Here is an 18,421-nt window from a genome sequence, read left to right on the forward strand (position 1 = left end):
CCAGAGAAATTGAAAGATTGTTGACTGAAAAAGTTTAGCAGGGTGTCTACTAATTCTTGGGCAGAGTAAAGTAGCTATCAGGAAAACAGGACTTGGGTTAGAGCTATGCGGGAAAAGTCATATAATAATTCCTTTAGTTCCCCCAGAGTACAAAGAAATTAACTAGAACAGTAACACTATACTTAAATGTTTTGTATAAAACTACTTTATTGAGTTATGATTGACATATAAAAAGCTTTACATATTTAATGTAAACAACCTTTTAAAAATATTTATTTTATTTATGTATTTTCTTTAACATAAATCTTTATTGAGGCATGCTGGATCTTTTTGTTATGGTGAGTGGTCTGTTCGGGTTTCTCTCTAGTTACAGGGCATGGGCTTCTCTCTAGTTGAGATACGCGGGATTTTCTCTAGTTGTGGTGTGTGGGTTTTGTGTTCTCTAGTTGTGGCACACAGGTTCCAGAGCACGTGGGCTCTGTAGTTTGTGGCAAGTGGACTCTTTCATTGAGGCGCAAGTTCAGAAGTTGTTGCGAGCAGGCTTAGTTGCCCTGCGGCATGTGGGATCTTATTTCCCCCGCCAGGGATTGAATCCCTGTCCCCTGCATCGGAAGGTGGATTCTTTACCACTAGACCACCAGGAAAGTCCCTAATGTAAACAACTTGATGAGTTTGGGGATAAGTATATACCCATGAACTCATCAGCACCATCAACATCATAAGCATATCCATCACCTCCCCAAATTTCTTCCCTCCCTTATGATGATGAGGAGGAGAATAATGTGTGGAAAGAAAACTTAACATAAGATCTACTCTCTTAGCAAATTTTAAGTACAATATAGTATTGTTAGCCATAGGTACTACACTATATAGTAGATCTCCGGTTCTTATTTATTTTGCATAAATGAAACTTTGTACCGTTTTACATTTCCTCCTCATTTTCCTCTCTGCCCAAACTTGGTAACTACCATTCTACTCTGCTTCTTTGAGTTTGACTATTTTAGATTCCACATGTAAACGAGATCTTACAGTATTTGTCTCTCTCTGTCTGGCTTGCTTATTTATTTATCTATCCCATTTTAGTGATGCTTTCTATTTTATTTTATTTTTATTTTTAAAAATATTTATTTATTTATTTTTGGCTGCACCAGATCTTAGTTGAGGCACGCAGGAACTTCACTGTGGCATGTGGACTTGTTTTAGCTGTGGCATGTGAACTCTTACTTGTGACGTGCATGGGGGATCTAGTTCCCCAACCAGGGATTGAACATGGGCCCCCTGAATTGGGAGCCCAGAGTCTAACCCACTGGACCACCAAGGAAGTCCCTTATTTTATTTTTAATTTAATTTTACTTTTTTATTGGAATATAGTTGATTTACAACGTTGTGTTAGTTTCAGGTGTACAGCAAAATGAATCAGTTATACGTGTCTTCCAGGTTCATCCACATTGTCACAAATGGTAGAATTTCCTTTTTTTTGTTTTCTTTTAAGATGGAGTAATATTCCATTATATTTATATACCACATTTTCTTTACCCACTCATTCGTAAATGTACATTTAGGTTGTTTCCATATCTTGGCTATTGTGAATGATGTTGCAATGAACATGGGCTTGCACATATGTCTTTAAGATTCTGATTTCAATTCTTTCATATATATACCCAGAAGTTGGATTGCTTGATCATATGGTAGTTCCATTTTTAACTTCTTGAGGAATCTCCATGCTGTTTTCAGTAACATCTGTACCAATTTACATTCCCACCAACAGTGTATAAGGGTTCCCTTTCCTGTACATTCTTGCCAATGCTAATCTTTTGTTTTTAAAATAATAATTATTTTAGCAGGTATGAAGTGATATCTCATTGTGGTTTTGATTTGCATTTCCCCAGTGATTAGTGATATTGAGCACATTTTCATGTACCTGTTGGCCATTTTATGTCTTCTTTAGAGAAAAGTCTATTTGAGTCCTTTGCTCATTTTTCAAGCAGATTTTGTTGTTTTTGTTGTTATTAAGTTGCATGAGTTCCTTACATACTTTGGCTATTAACCCTTTATCAGATATATAATTTGAAAATATTTCTTCCATTCTGTAGGTTGTCTTTTCATTCTGTGATTGTTTCCTTTGCAGAAGCTTTTTAGTTTGATGTTATTCCACTTGTTTATTTTTGCTTTTGTTGCCTGTGCTTGTGGTGTCATATTCAAAAAACCATAGCCAAGACCAAATGTCCATAAACTTGTCCCCTGTGTTTTCTTCTAGGAGTTTTATGATTTCAGGTTTTACCTTTAAGTCTTTAATCTACTGTGAGTTGACTTTTGTGTCTGGTGTAGGATTAGGGTCCAATTTCACTCTTTTGCATGTGGATATCACATATCCCCACTGCCATTTATGGCAGACCCCATCCTTTCCCCACTGTGTGTTCTTGGCAACCTTGTTGAAGACTAATTGATTGTAGATTATTTCTGGGCTCTTGATTCTGTTTCATTGGTCTATGTGTCTGTTTTTATGCTAGTTTCATACTGCTTTGATTACTATACCTTTGTAATATAATTTGAAATCAGGAAGTGTGAGGTCTCCAGCTTCGCTCTTCTTGCACAAGGTTGTTTTGGCTATTTGAGACATTTTGTGGTTCCATATAAATTTTAGCATTGTTTTTCTGTGAAAAATATCATTGGAATTTTGATAGGGATTACACTGAATTAGTAGATTGCTTCGGGTTGTATGGACATTTTAACAATATTCACTCTTCTAATCCATGAACATATGATACCTTGCATTTATTTGTGTCTTCTTTAATTCATTTCATCACTATTTTATAGTTTTCAGTGTATACATATTTCATCTTAAATTCTTTTATCTGTAGCAAAAGTTCCCAGAAGTTTCAGACCATCCATTTTTCTTGCCAATTTTGATTTCATTCCCCATTTGACAGGGATTAACTCTGTAGAAATGTGAACAACACCCATTATCCTTTTTTTTGTTTGTTTTTTAAGTGGGCATTTACTGTTTTGTCTGCCTTGAACTCAAGTCCTTTTCTCACCTGAGGAACTCTTGTCCCTAACACTAGTTCTGGTGAGATCTGGTGAGCTCTCAGTTACAGTGACCATAGGGTGTCAGAAGACCTGACCTGGGTCAATTATAATATTTCATTGCCATAATTTCATTGATTGGCTCAGTGATGGGCATAAGATCCAATCCTTGTCATTGAGAAAAATTCCTGAGGATTTTCCTTGCTGGAACTATTGGGGAAGGACTATATTTAACTCTGTTCATGAAGCTGAAGGGTGCAAACTTTGACTTGCTTTTGTTGATGGTCCAGCATTGAGGAGCAGCTGCCCAAAAAAAGATGCAGAAAAATGAGAAAAAAGACAAGAGACAGTGAGTTGTTAGTATTGGAATCCTATATCCAGTTAATCTGGAGGCTAATTTTCCTCCCTCTCTTTTGGAGGTTTGCTTATGTGTGCCTACAAATTACCCTCTGTGGCTTACCTAATTTTAATTGACTTTCTGTCACCATCATTTGAAAGTGTCCTAACTAATATTTTCCATCCTTCTTCTCTGTCCTTGATTGTCCTATATTTGTGTCTTTAAGTAAATAGTTAGAACAATAGTGGCCCCCCCAAAAGTCCATATCTTAATCCCCAGAATCTGGGAATAGTAGTGTACATGGCAAAAGGGACTTTGTAGATGTGACAAAATTAAGGATCTTGAGATGGGGAGATTATCTTATTTTTAAAATAAATTTATTTATTTATTTTTGGTTGTGTTGGATCTTCGTTGCTATGCATGGGCTTTCTCTAGTTGCTGCAAGCAGGGGCTATTCTTCGTTGCTGTGTGTGGACTTCCATTGCAGTGACTTCTCTTGTTGTGGAGCATGGACTCTAGGTGAGCAGGCTTCAGCAGCTGCAGCATGCAGGCTTGGTAGTTATGGTGCATGGGCTTAGCTGCACCATGGCATGTGAGATCTTCCCGGACCAAGGTTCAAACCCGTGTCCCCTGCATTGGCAGGTAGATTATTAACCACTGCACCATCATGGAAATCCCAGGGAGATTACTTTAGATTATCCAAGCAAACCAAATTTAATCACAAGGGTCCTTGTAAGAGTAAAAGGGAAGGAAACAGAGGAGTCAGTCAGAGAAGGAGATGTGAGGGTACAAGTAGAGGTTGAAGTGAGGCAGTCATCAGCCAAGCAATGTGGACAACCTCTAGAATCTGGAGAGTGCAAGGAGTAGATTCTCCCCTAGCATCTAGTGGAAACTGTCCAGATGATATCTTGACTTTAGTCACATATGACTAAGTTGTTTTAAGCACATAGTTTGGGGTTATTTGTTACAGTGGAAATAGAAAACTGATGTAAAGTCATTAAAATTATTGAGGCTCAAAGCAACTCCCTGAACTATTTTCCTCCAATTTGCATCCAACCTGGACTTTGTCACAAATTCACCAAGCATATAGGCTGGCCACTTTTATGATGTGAGCTGAAATCTCCCGGAAGTTTTCCTGCTGACTTGCAGGATATCTTTTGTAGATGATTAAACTTCTTGAAGAAGGAATACCACTTTTTCTTGCATAATGATATAAGGCTTGGATTTCAAATATTCTGTGGAGAGAAACATATTGACTTATCTTTTGTTTTTTTTTTAAATGTAAAAATGTTAGAAGTTAATACAAAAGCAAACATATAAAAACAACAACAATGACAACAAAAATTAAGCTCAGTCCTCTGGATTTCCAGATTCATTAATTTATTTTTTTTAAACACCATTATTGGAGTATAATTGCTTTACAATGGTGTGTTAGTTTCTGCTGTATAACAAAGTGAATCAGCTATATGCATAGGTATATCCCCATATCCCCTCCCTCTTGCGTCCCCCTCCCATCCTCCTTATCCCACCCCTCTAGGTGGTTGCAAAGCACCGAGCTGATCTCCCTGTGCTATGTGGCTGCTTCCCACTAACTATATGTTTTACATTTGGTAGTGTATATATGTCCATGCCACTCTCTCACTTTGTCCCAGCTTACCCTTCCACCTCCCCATATCCTCAAGTCCATTCTCTAGTAGGTCTGTGTCTTTATTCCTGTCATGCCCCTAGGTTTTTAAGGACAATTTTTTTTTAAGATTCCATATATATATGTTAGCATACGGTATTTGTTTTTCTCTTTCTGACTTACTTCACTCTCTATGACAGACTCTAGGTCCATCCATCTCACTACAAATAACTCAATTTCGTTTTTTTTTTGTGGCTGAATAATATTCCATTGTATATATGTACCACATCTTCTTTATCCATTCATCTGTTGATGGACACTTAGGTTGCATCCATGTCCTGGCTATTGTAAATAGAGCTGAAATGAACATTTTGGTACATGACTCTTTTTGAATTATGGTTTTCTCAGGGTATATGCCCAGTAGTGGATTGCTGGGTCATATGGTAGATCTATTTTTACATTTTGGGTCCGCACTGATAGCCGTGGCTCATGCCTATCTCTAGAGCTCCTTTAACCAGTGCTGTTAATCCCCTCTCCTCGCACACCAGGAAACAAAGAGGCAAGAGAAAGTCTCTTGCCTCTTCGGCAGCTCCAGACTTTTAACCAGACTCCTGCCCAGCTAGCTGTGGTGCACTAGCCCCCTTCAGGCTCTTTTCATGCAGCCAACCCCAGTTCTCTCCCTGGGATCTGACCTCCAAAGCTTGAGCCTCAGCTCCAGCCCCCACCCGCCCCAGCAGGTGAGCAGACAAGCCTCTCGGGCTGGTGAGTGCTGGTCAGCCCTGGGCCTCTGTGTGGGAATCTCTCCATTTTGCCCTCCACACCCTGTTGCTGCACTCTCTTCCATGGCTCCGAAGCTTGCCCCCTCTGGCACCCGCAGTCTCTGCCCGCGAAGGGGCTTCCTAGTGTGTGGAAACCTTTCCTCCTTCACAGCTCCCTCCCACTGGTGCAGGTCCCATCCCTATTCTTTTGCCTCTGTTTTTTCTTTTCTCTTACCCAGGTACGTGGGGTGTTTTTTGCCTTTTGGGAGGTCTGAGGTCTTCTGCCAGTGTTCAGTAGGTGTTTTGTAGGAGATGTTCCTCGTGTAGATGTATTTCTAATGTATTTTTTGGGAGGAAGATGATCTCCACGTCTTACTCTTCTGCTATCTTGAAGCTCCCTGACTTATCTTATATACACTCAAGTGAAAATGACGGAATAATGCTGTATTTATTCAGAGCGGGTGTTGGTGAGGTATGACATGGTTGGAGCTCAATCTTGAAAGCATGTGCTTTTAGGTATTTACATGGTGAGGAGAAAGCTTCTGAAAAGGGAGACCAGGGTTTTGAAGATAAACTACCAACCTCAGAGTGTCACAAAAGCCAGGCCTGGTTTCAGCAGATGGAAGGTGCCTGGTATGTATTTTTGTCTAGTTATGCTTGCAGTGTACTGAGAATTTGGTCGTCAGGCTGTGTGATCTTAACAACTCTAAGCTGCCTTTATTTCCTTATTTGTAAAATGGGGGTAAAATTCATATGTAACTCATTTGCCTTTTGTGGGATTAAATGAGATACTGAATGCTAATCAGTAAATCAGCAATATGGTGACTTGGGAGGCACTGAGATCTGGAACAAACTATGAGCAATTGGTGAGTGGCAGGGAAGAAGTCAAATTCATAGGCAATACATGGACCACGGGTCAACAAGGATGTATATAGTAGGAAGTAATCTGGCCAAGCAGTCAGGGTCAGGACATTCACAGTAAGAATAACAAGCATGGATTAGAAATCAAAGATATGGGGCACTAGGTCAGATCTGGGAGAGGTCCTCTCTACAGCACATGGGAGGTGGCACATACAGGGAAGGCGGCAAGGTTGTTTGGCTTTCAGCTCAGTTTTTAAGACAGTGATTCAGGCACAGGCAGCAATGTAGGAGTCCACTACAGGTCAAGGTCTAAAGTGAGAGGGTTTGATCTTGTGTGATCATGGTGGAAATCCAATAGTTAGAGCTAGAACAGTAGTCCATAATGATCAGTGCTTCTTAAATCCTATGGTCAATAGTACTGGTTCCAATACTTTGAGAATTGAAGAGGGTGTGGCAATGGGAAATAGAAAAGTTGCTATTACTGGAATGGCTGAGGGAGGGTCCAGGCACTGGTATTCTAATGTGAAGGCTGTGATGAGAACTGCTGGCATAGAATGTGACTTTCAAAATGGCACTCAACTAAATAGTGGCAGAACTGGAGCCAGAATTATGTCTTCCCTAAAAAAGTAAAACAAAGTCAGACTGGTCCCCAAAACTGAGTGAACAAGTATCAAAATTAGAGGTATGTAATTGATGACTTGAGGAAAAGGACAGTAGATCTGGTATAAGCAGGGACTGATGGGGTATGTCGATGGCCTTTATGGACTAGCCATAACCTGGTATGCCATGGGCCGACTGTGTTTAATCAGGGGTGTACTGACAGAAATTGAGCCTGTGAGCACTCAATTTATGATGAAATTGCTGCAAAAAAACACAGCTAAAACAATCCTTAGCATTACCTAATTAGTGGCCAATACACTGCCTTGCTGGTAACAAATCCTGTAGCCCCAGGTAACCATCCAAATCAATGAGCAGGTGCATACAAAGCTGGTTGTGGAGCTGAGGTAGAGAACTGAAAAGGAAAGTCTCACTCGATGCCAGAGGAGAGATAAAGAATTACATGTGTATTGTATCCTCCTCCTTTTTCTTAGTGCATGATTCTGTGTTAGGAAGGCAGGTCCATCTCAGCTTCAACCTTCACTAAGCCCTCAATGCCTTAGCTCCAGACCTAGTTCAATTCCTAACTGGCAACGGTTGAAGAATTTAATCTGCTGCATATTCTAGGGGTGATGTAAGATGTTCTGTAACATCTTACGGAAAACCCAAACGAACTTTTTGGCCAACACAAAACTTGCCTTGGGATCTGAGTTTCTGTTTTCTGGTAAAAGAAACTGATTCTAGTGGGGATTATTGGTGGATGGGAAGTAGTAAAGACCCCTCCCTTGAGAGTGGCTCCCCCTGTCCTTATTTTTGTCACTGGCTTAGCAGTGAGCATTCCTTGATGCTGCAACTATAAACAGGTAAGACTGGAACAGCAACAGGTATAATTTAGAAATTTAGTCCAATCCAGTACTGCCTGTGGTAGGATGGCCACCTGAGGATTTAACATCTTTTCAGCTCTGTAGAGAAAGGGAATAGAAAACCACCTGGATGGGTCTTCAAAGGGTAAATCACTTACTTACAATGATTCTTGTAAGACAGTGATCCTTCCTGAGAGGAGGTGTGGTGGGAGGATATAAAGCCCTCTCCAGGCAGATCATTATCATTATCATGAGCATGTTCAGGTAATCAGAGTATTTCTACTGACTTAAAGGAAGGGAATGAGATCTCTGGTTTTGTGTGGGTCTGAGGGCCTTACAGAAAATCCATGGAAGTAATCTGTAGGGCATGGATAAGTAGTCTTAACCCATAAGTGGGTTCCATAAACTCAGCAATCAAGGTAAATAATATTTTGATGCAATGTTTTTAAAGATTGGAATTAATGGAAAAAGTTCACACTGAACAAAATATGAAGCTTTTAAACAAAGACAGAATCAGTAATAGTATAGTGGCATGTTGAGTCATATTGGTGCCTGAACAAAAGGAAAAATCAGAGATACTTATTTTTAATAACAAGGAACACAGAAAATAACAAACAATAGGAGTGCAGCAAATCAATTCAAGATGAATTGCAGATCTAAATGAGAATGGTAAATAATAAAGCTTCTCAGCAGAAACACAAAATATCTTAATAAACTGCAAGTAGGCAAAGATTTCTTAAACAGGACTCAAAGAGCACTAACCTTAAAGGGGAAAAAAACTTGAAAAATTGAATTATAATAAGATTAAGTACTTCTGTTTATCAAAAGGCATCAGTAGGGAAATGAAAAGGCAATTCAGAATGGTGGAGATATTTGCAATAAATGAATATAAAATATGAGAATCAATTCCTGGAGTATTAAGAATACCTGCAAATGAAAATAAAAGATAGGCAACACAATGAAAACAAGAGCAAAAGACTTGAACAGACACTTCAAGTGTATATATCTAAGTAGGCAATAAACACATGAAAAAGAGCTCATTTTCATTACTTATCAGGGAAATGCAAATTAAACACACAATATGCTATCACCACATACCCACCAAAATGACTAAAATTTTAAAAAGCAGATAATACCAAGTGTTGATGAGGATGTGGAACAACTTAGACTGTCTTATACTGCTAGTGAGAGTACAATATGGTAAAACCACTTCAGAAAACTGTTCAGCAGTATCTTCAAAAAGCTGACCAGGTACATCACTCCTGGCCCAGCAATTCCAACAGAAATGCACACATATGTTCACCAAAAGACATGTATAAGAATGCTCAACATCGGAGACTTCCGGGAAGATGGCGGAAGAGTAAGACGCGGAGATCACCTTCCTCCCCACAGATACACCAGAAATACATCTACGCGTGGAACAACTCCTACGGAGCACCTACTGAACGCTGGCAGAAGACCTCAGACCTCCCAAAAGGCAAGGAACCCCCCACGTACCTGGTTAGGGCAAAAGAAAAAACTAAACAGAGACAAAAGGATAGGGACGGGTCCTGCACCAGCGGGAGAGAGCTGTGAAGGAGGAAAAGTGTCCACACACTAGGAAGCCCCTTCGCGGGTGGAGACTTCGGGAGGCGGAGTGGGGGAGCTTGGGAGCCGCGGAGGAGAGCACAGCAACAGGGGTGCGGAGGGCAAAGCGGACAGATTCCAGCGCAGAGGATCGGGCCGACCGGAACTCACCAGCCGAGAGGCTTTTCTGCTCGCCCGCCGGGGCGGGCGGGACTGGGAGCTGAGGCTCCGGCTTTTGTCGGAGCGCCGGGAGAGGACTGAGGTTGGCGGCGTGAACACAGCCTGCAGGGCGTTAGTGCACCGCGGCTAGCCGGGAGAGAGTCCGGGGAAAAGTCTGGACCTGCCGAAGAGGCAAGAGACTTTTACGTCCCTCTTTGTTTCCTGGTGCACGAGGAGAGGGGATTAAGAACGCTGCTTGAGAGAGCTCCAGGGACGGGCGCGAGCCGCGGCTAAAAGTGCGGAGCCCAGAGACAGACATGAGACGCTAAGGCCGCTGCTGCCGCCACCAGGAGGCCTGTGTGTGAACACAGGTCACTAGCCACACGCCCTTCCGGGGAGCCTGTGCAGCCCGCCACTGCCAGGGTCCCGGGATCCAGGGACAACTCGCCCGGGAGATCGCACGGCGCGCCTCAGGCTGCAACGTCACGCCGGCCTCTGCCGCTGCAGGCCCGCCCCACACTCCGTGACCCTCCCTACCCCCCGGCCTGAGTGAGCCAGAGCCTCCGAATCAGCGGCTCCTTTAACCCCGTCCTGTCTGAGCAAAGAACAGACGCCCTCCGGCGACCTACACGCACAGGCGGGGCCAAATCCAAAGCTGAGCCCCTGGGAGCTGTGAGAACAAAGAAGAGAAAGGGAAATCTCTCCCAGCAGCCTCAGAAGCAGCGGATTAAAGCTCCACAATCAACTTGATATACCCTGCATCTGTGGAATACCTGAATAGTCAACGAATCATCCCAAATTAAGGAGCCCTGTGGATGAAAGGCTCTTGGTGCTGCAGCCAGGAGTCAGTGCTGTGCCTCTGAGGTGGGAGAGCCAACTTCAGGACACTGGTCCACAAGAGGCCTCCCAGCTGCACATAATATCAAACAGCAAAAATCTCCGAGAGATCTCCATCTCAACGCCAGCACCCAGCTTCACTCAACGACCAGCAAGCTACAGTGCTGGACATCCTATGCCAAACAACTAGCAAGACAGGAACACAACCCCACCCATTAGCAGAGAGGCTGCCCAAAATCATAATAAGTCTACAGACACCCCAAAACACACCACCAGACGTGGACCTGCCCACCAGAAAGACAAGATCCAGCCTCATCCACCAGAACACAGGCACTAGTACCCTCCACCAGGAAGCCGACACAACCCACTGAACCAACCTTAGCCACTGGGGACAGACACAAAAAACAACAGGAACTACGAACCTTCAGCCTGCAAAAAAGGAGACCACAAACACAGTAAGATAAGCAAAATGAAAAGACAGAAAAACACACAGCAGATGAAGGAGCAAGATAAAAACCCACCAGACCTAACAAATGAAGAGGAAATAGGCAGTCTACCGGAAAAAGAATTCAGAATAATGATAGTAAGGTTGATCCGAAATCTTGGAGATAGAATGGACAATAGAATGGACAAAATGCAAGAATCAGTTAACAAGGACCTAGAAGAACGAAAGATGAAACAAGCAACGATGAACAACACAATAAATGAAATTAAAAGTACTCTAGATGGGATCAATAGCAGAATAACTGAGGCAGAAGAACGGATAAGTGACCTGGAAGATAAAATAGTGGAAATAACTACTGCAGAGCAGAATAAAGAAAAAAGAATGAAAAGAACTGAGGACAGTCTCAGAGACCTCTGGGACAACATTAAACGCACCAACATTCGAATTATAGGGGTTCCAGAAGAAGAAGAGAAAAAGAAAGGGACTGAGAAAATATTTGAAGAGATTATAGTTGAAAACTTCCCTAATATGGGAAAGGAAATAGTTAATCAAGTCCAGGAAGCACAGAGAGTCCCATACAGGATAAATCCAAGGAGAAATACGCCAAGACACATATTAATCAAACTGTCAAAAATTAAATACAAAGAAAACATATTAAAAGCAGCAAGGGAAAAACAACAAATAACACACAAGGGAATCCCCATAAGGTTAACAGCTGATCTTTCAGCAGAAACTCTGCAAGCCAGAAGGGAGTGGCAGGACATATTGAAAGTGTTGAAGGAGAAAAACCTGCAACCAAGATTACTCTACCCAGCAAGGATCTCATTCAGATTTGATGGAGAAATTAAAACCTTTACAGACAAGCAAAAGCTGAGAGAGTTCAGCACCACCAAACCAGCTCTACAACAACTGCTAAAGGAACTTCTCTAGGCAAGAAACACAAAAGAAGGAAAAGACCTACAATAACGAACCCCAAACAATTAAGAAAATGGGAATGGGAACACACATATCGATAATTACCTTAAATGTAAATGGACTAAATGCTCCCACCAAAAGACACAGATTGGCTGAATGGATACAAAAACAAGACCCATATATTTGCTGTCTACAAGAGACCCACTTCAGACCTAGAGACACATACAGACTGAAAGTAAGGGGATGGAAAAAGGTATTTCATGCAAATGGAAACCAAAAGAAAGCTGGAGTAGCAATTCTCATATAAGTTATATATATATATATATATATATATATATATATATGTAGTTTGCTTGAGTGCAGTGTTTTTTGTTTTTTGTACTGAATTCATTAGCATGGGTCGGTATAAAATTTAGCATAGGTCAATATGTAATTTGTAAACTAATAAGGTCTTAAAAGTGAGGAATTAAGTCTTTTAAATTTAATTATTTATTGTAAAGAGCAGAATAGCATACATAAACAGGTGCCTAAGGAAAACTTGTATTCTAATATGGAACTCTCATGAACACCTTTTTTTTTTTTTTTTTTTTTTTTTCTTCTAACGGTATGATAGTAGGCCATTTGATTATTTTTATGGCTTTAACTTTACAACAATGAAATATTCGTAAATTTTAAAAAGTATTTTTCTTTATTTGATGCGGGTGGGATACTGGAGAAATGAAAGATCAAACATCTATTGAGGAATCCATACTTGTCTATATATTGTGTACTTTTATTTCAAGAACTGATTTAAAATTCCTAAAAGGATGCTATAATAAGTTATTATGCCATTTTACAGACTGAATTAAGTGAATTTCAGGGAGGTATGAAACTTGCCTAAGGCTATCCAGCTACCAAGCGGTAGAAGTGAGAATTAAATCCAGGTATACCTATAAAAAAAAAAAAAAAAAGAAGGCGAGGGCAGCACCAGGGTATGGGGTTGTTAGTTTTATAGGGGTGAGTAATTTCATATGCTGATGAGTGGGAGGAGTATTCCAGCTATTTTGGGGAAGGGGTGGGGATTTCTAGGAATTGAGCCACCGCCCACTTTTTGACCTTTATGGTCATCCTTGGAACTGTCGTGGCACCTGTGGGTGTGTCGCTTAGCTTGCTGATGTGTTACAATGAGTGTATACTGAGGCTCAAGGTCTAGTGGAAGTAGACTCGTCCGCCATCTTGGACCTATTTTGTTCTAATCAGTTTATGTTGTGTCCTCGGGCTATGTAATTCTTTTAAAGGTTGTGCCCTGCCCCCTTTCCTCCTGTTTCATATTGAATATATAATATTTACCAGAGTATGTTTTAATAATTAATACATGATATATTGTATAATTAATTTATATATCATATATATAATGATATCTATAGGTATTTGTTCTAATAAGTCATTAAAAATAAATGAATAAAAAAAAAAGTAAAAAAAAAAAAAGAATGCTCAACATCATTAGTCATTAGGGAAATGCTTATTAAAGCCTCAATAAAATACTACTAAATACCTATTAGAATGTCTAATAGGTGTCTGTAAGAATTAACTACACAAGTGTTAATGAGGATTAGAAACAACTGGAACTCTTATATACTCACTCCTATTGGACATATAAAATAATACAATCAGTTTGGAAAATAATTTTAAAGCTTCTTAAAAAGTTAAACATGTTTCTACCACATGACCCACAAATAGGTATTTACTCAAGAAAGGTGAAAGCATGTGTCCACAAAAAGACTTGTACAGGAATGTTCATAGCAGCTTTATTTTTAATAGACACCAGTTGGAAACAACCTCAGTGCCCATCGACAATGAATAGATAAGTGAATTGTGTGGTATATCCATACAATGAAACACCATCAATAAAAAAGGGATACACTATGGATACACACAACGACATGGATGAATCCCAAAATAATTCAGCAGAGTGAAGAAAGGAAGAAAAAGAAGAGTACGTATTGTGTTATTCCTTTCATAGAAATTTCTAGAAAATGAAACTAATCTATAACAATAGCAGATCAGTGGTTGCATGGGGATTGGGGCAATAGAAAGAGGTGGGAAGAAGGGCTTACAAGGGGGCAGGAGGAAACTTTTGTAGGTACTGAACTTTTTAATTATCTTGATTTTTGTGATAGTCTTGTGTGTATGTGTGTGTGTGTGTGTGTGTGTGTGTGTATGCGTATGTCAAAATTTATCAGGTTGCACCCATTAAATATGTGCAGGTCACGTGTATCAAAATAAAATCATTTAAAACATAATTACCTAAAAACTTTGCTTTTAAGTTGCTCATTGCATAGCAGTAGATAGACAAACATATCATTATTATGCACATGTGCAATTATAGAGAGCTTTGGCAATATGCAGAGGCAAGTCAATCCAGGAATGCTTTCTGTGTGGAGGCATCAAGGAAGGCTATAGAGAGGGATGGTTAGTGAAGTGCAGGGGCTCTAAAACCATCCATTTAAGACAGGCTTGGAGATATACTTAGAAGCCAGATGGTTAAAGGGCTTGTTTGCCATATTAGGAAGATATAGGGCAAGGAGAGAAGTAGGACCCATGAATACATTATCACTAATAGTCACAATTTTTGGTGGAGGCCTGATTTTCTTGATAAATTTATGATTCACAAATCTAGTCATTTAGAGGTCATTGGGCCTTGATTGAATGAATAGCCTCATTCTTTTGCCCTTTACTCTGATATTATCCACTGCATGTCCTAGAAAAATATGTACTAACACAAGTGTGTTGGTTCCCTTTCTAATAGGACTGGAGAGTTTATTCCAGTCAGGACTAACAATTTGTCTTTGTCCTTTTGCATTGTCTTTCTTGCAACTTATCTTCTTTGAATGTAGTAAAAATACATTTTTTTCCTGCTTAGCAAGATACATTAAACTTTTCTCTTAAACTTGTCTAAATAATGTAGTGTAACATATCAATTTGTTTAAATATATAGGGAAGGAATATTTGTGGTAACCTACTCAAACCATTATGGTAACTATCCCAAGTCTAATTTGCATTCAGATGACTTTTAGGTGGGATGAGTAGAAGAAGGAGAGAAAACAGTAGGAGGAAAAGCAGAGGAGGAGAAGGAAGCAGAATGAGAGGGTGAAACTCCACCATTAAATGCTTAGTAAATAATGTAATAAAATTGCTATCAAAGTCCTTTCTTGAGTATTTATTAAAACCTATATTTTAATCCATTTGTCCTAGTTTTGTAATTGCAAAAGAGCCAGAAGAAGATTTACACGTTTTAGTTTTCATTCTATATTATTCTCTCCAAAGTACAAATAAGTCAAATATATGGATTTTCTTTTTTAAATCCTCAGAAAGGAAATAAAATTTTTGCTATTGTATAAAGAAACAGGCTCTGACTCTCAATAACTTAAAATAGCTAATTTTCCTGGTACTTTATTGCTTTATTTATCTCCTTTTATTTAGTCCCCATAGAAACCTACCAAGTCATTTTTGTTAGACCTATTTAGAGATGAAGGAAATGGAGAAGTAGAGATTACCTAGATTGCTCAGTCAAATAGCTAATACAGGTTTCCCCTGCTATCTGAAGGTAGAGCATTTCTAAGAAAACTTTCATAAATTGAAATGGCATAAAGTAAAGAAGTAATTACCTTAGGACACATCTTGCTAACTGATGTGCAAAATAAATCAAGATATAAGCACAGATGCTCACAGACACAGTTCAAAGTTGTGACAGCTTGGTGATTATAGTTAATAATGCTGCATTGTATACTTAAAAGTTGCCTAAAGAGTAAATCTTTAATGCTCTGACCACACACACAAAATGTAATTACAGAAGGTGATGGATGTGTTAACTAACCTTATTGTGATAATCATTTTGCATTATATACATGTATCAAATCATCAGCTTGTACTCCTTAACTTACACAATGTTATATGTCAATCATATCTCAATAAAGCTGGAAAAAATGTACCAATTGGGTTTAAGAATATATAGGTAGAAATTGGAAAGTGAAAGGGCAGTGAACTCGAAGACAGTCAATAGAAATTTTCTAATATGAATCTCAGAGAGAGAATATAATGTTTTTTAAAATAGAGCTTCACGTGGAAGTGAAGCTCTAGCAATCCCACTACTGGGCATATACCTTGAGAAAACATAATTCAAAAAGAGTCATGCACCACAATGTTCTTTGCAGTGCTATTTACAATAGCCAGGACATGGAACCAATGTAAATGCCCATCAACAGATGAATGGATAAAGAAGATATGGCACACATATGCAATGGAACATTACTCAACCATAAAAAGGAACAAAACTGGGTCATTTGTAGCAAGGTGGATGGACCTAGAGTCTGTCATACAGAAATAATTAAGTCAGAAAGAGAAAAATAAATACTGTATGCTAAAGCATATATATGGAATCTAAAAAAATAAAAATGGTACTGATGAACCTAGTTGCAGGACAGGAATAAAAAAGGTAGACATAGAGAATGGACTTGACACGGGGTGGGAAGCTGGGCAAAGTGAGAGTATCATCGACATATATACACTACTGAATGTAAAATAGCTAGTGGGAAACAGTGGCATAGCACAGGGAGATCAGCTTGGTTCTTTGCGATGACCTAGAGGGGTGGGATAGGGAGGATGGGATGGAGGCTCAAGAGGGAGGGGATATGGGGACATATGTATGCATATGGCTGATTCACTTTGGTGTACAACAGAAATTAACACAGTATTGTGAAGCAATTATACTCCAATAAAGATCTATTTAAAAAAAAGAAAAAAATAGAGCTTCAGTGGTTTGTGGGACAATATCAGTCTAAAATATATGTCCCTGGAATCCCAGAAGTAGAAGAGAAAATATGGGGCAAAAAATAATAGCCAAATATTTCCTAAATTTTGTGGAAAACATGAACTTATATATCCAAAAGGTTTAAAGAACCCCAATTAAGACAAGTACAAAGAAAATAGTACCTAGGCATATCATAGTCAAATTGCTGAAAATTAAAGATAAAATCTTGAAAGCACCCAGAAAAAAAAGATATTATATACAGGATAACACTAGCTAGATCTTTATTTGGGAAAAAATGAATGTCAAAATTTGAAGGAATGACATTTCTAAAGTTCTGGAAGAAAAAAAAGCTGTCAACATAGGGTTTTACATCATCAGAAATATCCTCAAAAATGAAGGTGCATAAAAGACATTTTCAGGTACAGGAAGGCTGAGAGATTTCATTGCCAGAAGACATATATCACAAGAAACGGGAATAGGGATTATGGTAGGCATATGGCATTCCAAAGATGTCCATGTCTTATGCCCTGAAAACTGAATATGCTACATTACATGACAAAGGGGAATTAAATAAGTAGATGGAATTAATGTTGTTAATCAGCTGACCATCAGGGCAGGATGGGGGGAGGAGGGACAGGAAATGTAATCACAGAGTCCTTAAATACAGAAGAGGGAGGCAAAAGAGGAAGTTTCAAAGTGACAGTATGGGGAAAGACTCAACTGGCTATTACTGGCTTTGAAGATAAAAGAAGGCCAGAAACCAAAATATGTTTGCAGCTACTAGAAGCTGGAAAATGCAACAAAATGAGTTGTCTCCTAGAGTCTCCAAATAGGAATATAATCCTGTTCTACATTGATTTTAGCAGAGTAAGACCCATTTCAAACTTCTAACCTACAGAATTCTAAAGCAATAAATTTGTATTCTTTGATGCTACAAATTTTGGGGTAGTTTGTTAAAATTAATACAGAAATAATTCAGCCTGAAGACATTAACACTAGATAAAAACTTGGAACTATGAGAAGGAATGAGAGGAGTATAGGAAATGGTAAATAACTGAGTAAGTATAAAAGAGCATCTGTTAATTCTGCCCTTAAATTTTTTGAAAAACTAACGATCATTTAACACAAACCTTACAATGTTTTATATGGAATTATAATGTATTTGGATGTAAAATATATGACAAGAACAGCACAAAGAATGGGGGAGATAAAATGAAATTATATTCTTGCATGTGTCTTAACTTTTATGTGATATGGTACAATATTAACTCCATGTAGACAGTGATATGTTAAGGATATCTATTATAAGACCAAGGGAATCAGTAAAAGATGTTTTAAAAGGTACAGCTGAAAGAAAATATTAGAATTAAAATGAAATACTAAAATAAAAAATCTTAAAAGAATCCAAGTAAGAGCAACTACTCCATTTTCAAAGTTTTTGAAATGCGCCCTTTCCTTCCTCCTCTTCCACCTCTCTGAGGTCTCACTCTCATCTGCAGGGGCACAGAGCCAGGTGTGGTCCATCTGGGTGGGCTGTGTGGGCTTTGGGGTAGAGCACACTGCCACTCGGGGCAGGTTCTTTGTGGAGGAAAGCAGGGGGGTCACCCACGGCACCCCAGCCACCCTGAGGATGCTCAGGTGTC

This window comes from Orcinus orca, chromosome 2 (genome assembly GCF_937001465.1).
Source record: "Orcinus orca chromosome 2, mOrcOrc1.1, whole genome shotgun sequence".
In the NCBI taxonomy this organism is placed as follows: Eukaryota; Metazoa; Chordata; class Mammalia; order Artiodactyla; family Delphinidae; genus Orcinus; species Orcinus orca.